Below are 7,180 nucleotides of genomic sequence, written 5' to 3'. Positions count from 1 at the left end.
TTAAAAAAAGAATACAGGAAAACTTCATTTCTTTGCACTTGATAAGTGTAGAGTTAGGGCCACTCTGACAGCTACTTGATATTGTTAAGGGGTTAATCTTCCTTTACTTTTTCTGCACCAGCATTTTGTGTGTTATTTTCCTCATGGTCACAGAATAGCTGCTGTACCTTCCAATGCTAAATTTATGTCTCACACAGGAAGATTGAGAGGAGAATCAAGAGGGTGGTATTGGAGTGTCTGAAAGGTGTGTGTGTGTGTGTGTGTGTGTGTGTGTGTTTTAAGTTTTTTGAAGTACAACATACATATGGAAAAGTGTCAGACCAAATGTTCAATGAATTTTTAAACTAAATGTATTACCTTTAGTCATAACCCAGACCAAAAAATAGAACATGTTCAGCCACACAGTAGCTTCCTTTGTGCTAATTCCACTCACCACTCCTCCCCACTCCAGAATTTTAACACCATAGATTACTTTTTGCCTATTTTGAACTTCATGTACAAAGTGTGATCAAACAATATGGTGAATGCTTAAATTAAAAAAAATTATTACCATAAAAGACACATTGCCTGGGCCAGCCAAGTAGCTCAGCTGGTTAAGAGTTAGCTTAAGAGTGCGAGCTCTGAACAACAGGGCCGCTGGTTCGATTCCCACATGGGCCGGTGATGCTGCGTCTGAAGTGAGCTGCCGCTGAGCTGCCAACAGGTGGCAGGATGGCTCAGCTGGTGAGAGCATGTGCTCCTAACAACAAGACTGCCTGTTTGGTAGTGGGCTACGCTCACCCACAAGTAAGGCTGAACCTTGAGCCGAGCTGCCACCTGGATGGCTCAGTGGATAGAGCGCGCACTCTTAACAACAAGGCTGCCAGTTCGACTCCCACATTGGATGGTGGCTATGCCCACCCTCAACTAAGATTGTAACAAAGCACCTGGAGCTTAGAGGCCACGAGCTGCTGATGGGCATCCAGATGGTGACTGGCGCCCTCCACAACTAAGATTGAAGAACAACAACTTTGCTGGTCCTCCTCCCCAATTCCCCAATTAAAAAAAAAAAGACACACTGCCATTAATCCCCCTCAAAATACTCCCCCTTGCTTCAAACACACTTATCCCATCCTTCTTGCCACTTCTGAAGCAGTTCTGAAAGTCCTCTTCCATGAATGTCTTTAGTTGTGCTGTCGTGGCTGCCTCTATGTCTGGAATCATTTTGATCTTGGGGAAGAGCCAGAAGTCACACAGTAGGAGATCGGCTGAATAAAGTGGATGAGGACACACCCTAATATTTTTATTTGACAGAAATTGCTGTATACCAGAAGCGATGCATGACACAGAGTGTTGTCATGATGGAGGATAATTTAGGGCACACTTTAAAACACACCTTCTCTCAACCATAGCTCACACCAGACTGACTGCACTGAACAAGTTGAAACTTGTCACACACTGTTACTAAGGTTCAGTGCACCACTTCCCATATTGAAGATCCCTGCCTTTCCATTGGATGGCACTTGGCAGCAGTATTCATCATATGTTTTGATTGTACCGGAAAGGCTCCATGTCACACGTCTCTTCTGGTATATGGCAATTTCTGGAAAATAAAAACATTATTGTGTGTCCTTATCCACCTTATTCAGTGGATCTGGCACTGGTGCCACTTCTAGCTCTTCCCCAAAGTAAAAATGACCATGAAAGGTAAACGTTTTGAATCAATTCAGGACATTGAGGCAGCCACAACACAACTAAAGACACTCACAAAAGAGGACTTCCAGAACTGCTTCAGAGAGTGGCAATAATGATGGGATAAATGTGTTTGAAGCAAGGGGGAGTATTTTGAGGGGGATTAATGGCTACATGTCTTTTACTATAATAAAATTTTTTAATTTAAGCATTCACCATATGTTTTGATCACACCTTGCAAACAGAACCATACACTGTATATTTTTGTGCCTGCCTTATTTTGCTCAGTATTTTTTGTGAGTTTGTATTTTATAATTAAAAGATATTTTTAATTCAAAAATACTTGTTTTCCAAAAAGTTCCTCCTAACAGACTGCCACTGACATCTCTTTGGTCAAAACTGTGTCATATAGTATGGTAGGTAGAATAATGGCCTCCAAAGATGTCTACATCCTAATCCCCAAGAATCTGGGAAAATGTTAGGCTGTATGAATTAGGTTATACATGAAATTAAGGTTTCTAATCAGCTAACCCTTGATAAAGAGACTATCCTGGATTATCTGAGTGGGCCCAGTGTCATCACAATCCTTAAAGATGGAAGAAAACTGCAGAGAAGTCAGTGCCAGAGCAATGTAATGCAAGAAAGACTCGACCCACCTTTGCTGACTTTGAAGATAGAAGAAGGGGTCACAAGCCAAAGAATGTTGTCATTCTCCAGAACTGAGAAATAGCAAACAAATAGATGAACCTTTACAGTCTCCTAAAAAGAACACAGTTCTGCAGACACCTTTATTTTTTTTTTTAATTAAAGTTTCTTGGAGTGAAAATTGTTAGTAAAGTTATGTTGATTTTTAATGAAATGAGGCATGTTTTGGACTTTTGACCTTAAGAACTGAAATCAAGGTCATAGGAAAGGCTCCCAATTTAACTGTTCCTATTTATTTATCCTCATCATTCACTGCCTAAGACCAATAATTCTAGAATTTTCTGAGGTGTAAAAGGGATCAAAGTAACAGGAGGAGCAGGAATGACTAGGAAAGCCAAAGACATGGAAGGAACCAAGATTTGCTTGAGAAAAGCAGTGATTCCTCATTTAACAGCTCCCAGAGGCTGGTACAGAATTCCTAGATTAGGTATGTGGCTTAAATGGAAGCCACTTTTTGGGAGGTAATAGGAAAGAGTAGCATGAGGAACATAAGACATTGACTAGAGTCTAAATTTTTAAAGCTTTAAGATTTCAACAGAATATGGACATATTTAAACTTTCATAAAGGACAGTTTTTAAAAAAGGGTGAAGTCAAGACACATAAGACTTAGGAATTCTCACAACCCCCAAGTGCTTCTTCCTGCTCCAGGAAGTAACCATTCATGTGTTTATTGGAGGTCATACCATTTTTCCTTGTTACTGGTGCAAAAATAATTCATCACCTCCCCAAAGCTTCTTTTCAAACCACAGTTTTCCCACTTATTTGGTCATCAAGCAGTCTTATTCTTTAGTGGTCTGTAAACTCATTCCCAGCTACCCCCTGGGGGGTAAAAATTAAGGAATTCCCCCTAGGCTGGCCCCAGTAACTCAGAACTAAATAAGAGGGCTGGCAGCCTCCTGGAGAATAAAACAACTTCAGAGACTAAACCTACCTTTCCAAGGATGGAGAATTTATTCAGATAATGTTTGAGAATTCATGTATGTCACATTAGGACAATAAGAATTAAAGATAGAAATCTTGCTCTTCTTCATACTTGCCCTAATGCCCAACCAGATTCCACACATTGTGTCACTGTCACTGTTACTGCCATTTTGTTAAATGGAGGCCCCTAGGCACTAATCACACAGGCAACTGCATGTGTCAGAAAAATGCACAACTTTTCCATTGAAATACACCTCTTACTCTCTGGCTACACTGGCAATTCTCCAGTTAGCTCAATACTTTAAAAGCTGCAGCAGCATGCAAAAGAATTTCACTTTGTTTTGTTTTTGTTTTATTTTTAAAAGGTAAGAAAGGTCCCCAGGAGATAGTGAGTTTTATTTTGTCTTGTCTGGATGGAGGTTTGATTTGCTCTCAAATGTTCCAGGGTGGAGAGAGACTCGGAAAAAGCACAGAATGTAGAAATCTGTTGTAATCTCCCTGGTTTGTGCTTTCACTATCAATGGAGAGAGCAGCATACTTGTGTAGAACTGAACTTGAAAGCTGGATTTTCTTCAGGTTTCTTTGACTCAGGTACAGATCGGGAGTCCTGATCTTTTTTGTCACCTTTTCTATCTCACTCCTTCCAGTGGTCTTTGTTCTTTCCATCTCCTGGACCACGGCTGGAATTCCCACCTTAGCTTTTTGGACGCTCGTCCCATCCACTTTATTTTCCTCTCTCCTTGCTAGTCCTTCTTCAGATGGTTGAGCTGGAACAGCTTTCCCCCAGCACTTGTGGGGGATTGCTGCTCTGTGTCTGAGCGCTGAGATCCAGCAGGAGGGTTAGAACTTCGCTTCATCCAAGCACTCTCCTTTGGTGGAGGGGCTGGCATTACCTTTAGAGGCTGTTCAGATTTGGGGGGCTTGGAAGATGGAGAGTGACAGCCTTCCTCCTTATTGAGTTTTTCATTTTCTAGAGACTTCTCTCTCTCCTTCTGCATCCTGATCTGACTTACTTCTGCCAGATGTAGCTAAGGTCCCAGTATGTTATGACTCACTTCCTGTCCTTGACTATTTCTGCTCCAGAGTTTCTTCACTTTGCCATCTCTGGTGTCTCTCCCCAGATCGTCATTCTAGTTTCGACTCATCCAGCTGATGCTGCAATTTCTCCTTTTCCTTCTGTAGTGCTCCCCTACTTCCTGTTCTCTAGCAGTCACGTCAACAGGTTTTGCCCCTCCAAAAATAGAGGCTGCTCAACTGGACTGGGAGGTGCTAGCAGAGGAATCATCTTCCCTAGAAGTGCTCCGAGGCTTTAGATTCAGCTTGGGGCTTTGAGGGGGGCCTCTGTCATCACGCCTATAATCATCTCAAGAGTAATCATCTTTGGAGCTCCATGACCGATCATCACATCTATCATATCTGTCTTCATAGCGGTCCCCACCTCCTCTGTAGTCATCACTCCTCTGGTACCCATTACCAAATGTTCTTCTGCCACTGCCTATCCTGAAATCATAACCTCTATCATAGTCTGCTGCATCTGTGAACATAGTGATGCCGGCCCCATATCGATCTGTATCCTGGCACTTCCATCACTATTACTGTCCCGATACCCATCACGGTATCGGTCTGAATCATAAACATCTTGTTACTTGTCTCCAAAGCTATCATCACGTCTTCTAGGTGAATAATCATCAAAGCTGTCTGTAGCAGGACAAGCTTTCCAGTCTGTACCTGTTTAGTTAGAATCCCGATTTCTATCTCGGCCAAAAGAACGAATCATCCCTGTCTTTATCCTGTGCTTGATCAGCAGCGTCCACTTGAGTTGTCCTGTTACCTAGAGACTCTTCATTGAGGCTCAGAACATTGAACAAGGAATCCAGGTCCTCAAATTCAGCGTAACCAAAACCTTTCAACCTCTCCAGATTGCTGGGTTCACGTGGTAAATGCACTGCCCTGATATTTAATCCTCTAAGTAATTCCTTAATGGAGTCTTCTGTCACATCATAGGGTAGGTTCCTTAGAAAAGCAGTGTAGGGTGGCAATTTGGGAAGATGGCTCCTGTCAATATTGGGTTCCCGAGAAGCCCATGGAGCAGTGGACAGGATGGAACTATCAATAGAAGGTGCTCTGTACACATTGTCATCATCACTGTGCCAAGTAGTTGACACATCTCCTTCCAGGTGGTCTGTTTCATCAGCCCAGCTGACTGGTTTGGGGACATAGGTGCTTCCTCTACCAGTCCCTCCATCATCATCCAGAAAGTCTGTTAGGGAAATAGTCTTCCCCATCTTATTCTCCTTTTTTGCTGAGGCCCCCGTATTGGGAGAGGGAAAGAGAATGCAAAGGCAAAAAAATACTTGAGTTTCATTTTGTAACCTGGCGCACTAGATTGGCAGGTTTCAATCTTCTCTATTTTGGTGAAAGGACAAAAAAAATGGATCCACTAATGAGGATTTTTCCCAATTTGCACATCTTTCTACACCCTGATCCCCCTTGTAAGGGTTTTTCCTCTTATCTCCTAATACCCCAGTTACATCTTTCTGCATATGTGCTGTATACACATTCTGCTCTCTGTACATCCCTTCTTAGTACAGGATCCTACCAAATAGGCATGTCCCATTTTCTGTAACTTCTTAACATACATGTAACCTCTGTTATTGATTTGAATTGTAAAGTCATCTTTATGCTAATAATACAATTGCTTGAATATATAACATATTATGTTCTATAAAACAATATTGTGAAAAAACTTTGAGTACCATGAAAGAACCAGTCTTGTAAGAGAACCATTCTTGGTGGACATAAACTTAAAAAGGTAATGTCTGGGCCTTTTGAACATTTTTAGCCTTGCCTCTGCTCGGGGCCAGCTCCAAACTCTTTGAAGTGTACTTTTCCTCCTGACTCCCTGGCCCTGGCCCTGGGCCCCCTTGGACCTTTTGAGCTTACTTTGCTCGGCCCACTCCAAACTCTTTGGAGTGTACTTTTTTTTCTAATAATGGCCCTTGAGATATTCTCTACTGCTCGGGCCCTCTTTTGCTTCTTTTTTTAATTTTTAATTTTATTATTATTATTACTTTCAGGAGTACAAAACAATGCGATAGTTATCTTTTTCACCCCTCCCAAAGTGATAACCCTTCTCTCCTCATTCACTGCCCTCCTATCCCTGATATCACACATATCTATTCCAATTCCACTGACTCCATTCCCACACTATACTTCATATCCCGTGACTATATGTATATAAAATTATAGTTGACATACAATATTACTCAACATCAGCTTCAGATATACAGTGCAGTGGTCAGGACTCTACACCGTCTATGAAGTGGTTTCCCTAACAAGACATGAGTCCATCTGGCCCCCACAAAAATATTTACAAGATTATTGATTATATTCCCCAGGCTGTCTTTTCTATCCTTGAGGGCATATTGTAGTTATGAACTTATATTGTCTCGTCCCTTCTCCTTCTCCTTCATCCCCACCCACTCCCAACTAGCAACGCTCAGTTTTTCCTCTGTGTCTCTGAGACTATTTCTGTTTACATTTCTCATTTATTCAGTTCTTTAGATTCCACATACAAGTGAGATCATATGGTATTTGTCTTTCTCTGACTGACTGATTTCACTTAGCATAATGTTCTCTAGGTCCATCCACATCATTGCAAATGGTATGATTTCCTTCTTCTTTATAGCTGAATAATATTCCATTGTGTAAATGTACCATAGTTTCTTAATCCAGTCATCTACCGATGGGCATTTTGGTTGTTTCCAAGTCTTAGCTATTGTGAATAACGTCGCAATGAACATAGGGGTACATATATTTTTTCGGATTAATGTCTTGGGATTTTTTGGATAAATACCTAAGAGTGGGATTGCTGGGTCATAA

General features: G+C 41.5%; 1 pseudogene; it reads right to left on the bottom strand.

Annotated features, from left to right (window-relative positions):
* Positions 1-3,730: 3,730 nt before the first annotated feature.
* The window catches only part of LOC109377420 (eukaryotic translation initiation factor 4B pseudogene), a 10,843-nt pseudogene continuing 7,393 nt past the window's right edge, over positions 3,731-7,180 (bottom strand).

This window comes from Hipposideros armiger, unplaced genomic scaffold, assembly GCF_001890085.2.
Source record: "Hipposideros armiger isolate ML-2016 unplaced genomic scaffold, ASM189008v1 scaffold_1396, whole genome shotgun sequence".
NCBI lineage: Eukaryota > Metazoa > Chordata > Mammalia > Chiroptera > Hipposideridae > Hipposideros > Hipposideros armiger.
Note: the sequence above shows the minus strand (reverse complement) of the source record. Positions and strands in the feature narration are given on the sequence as shown.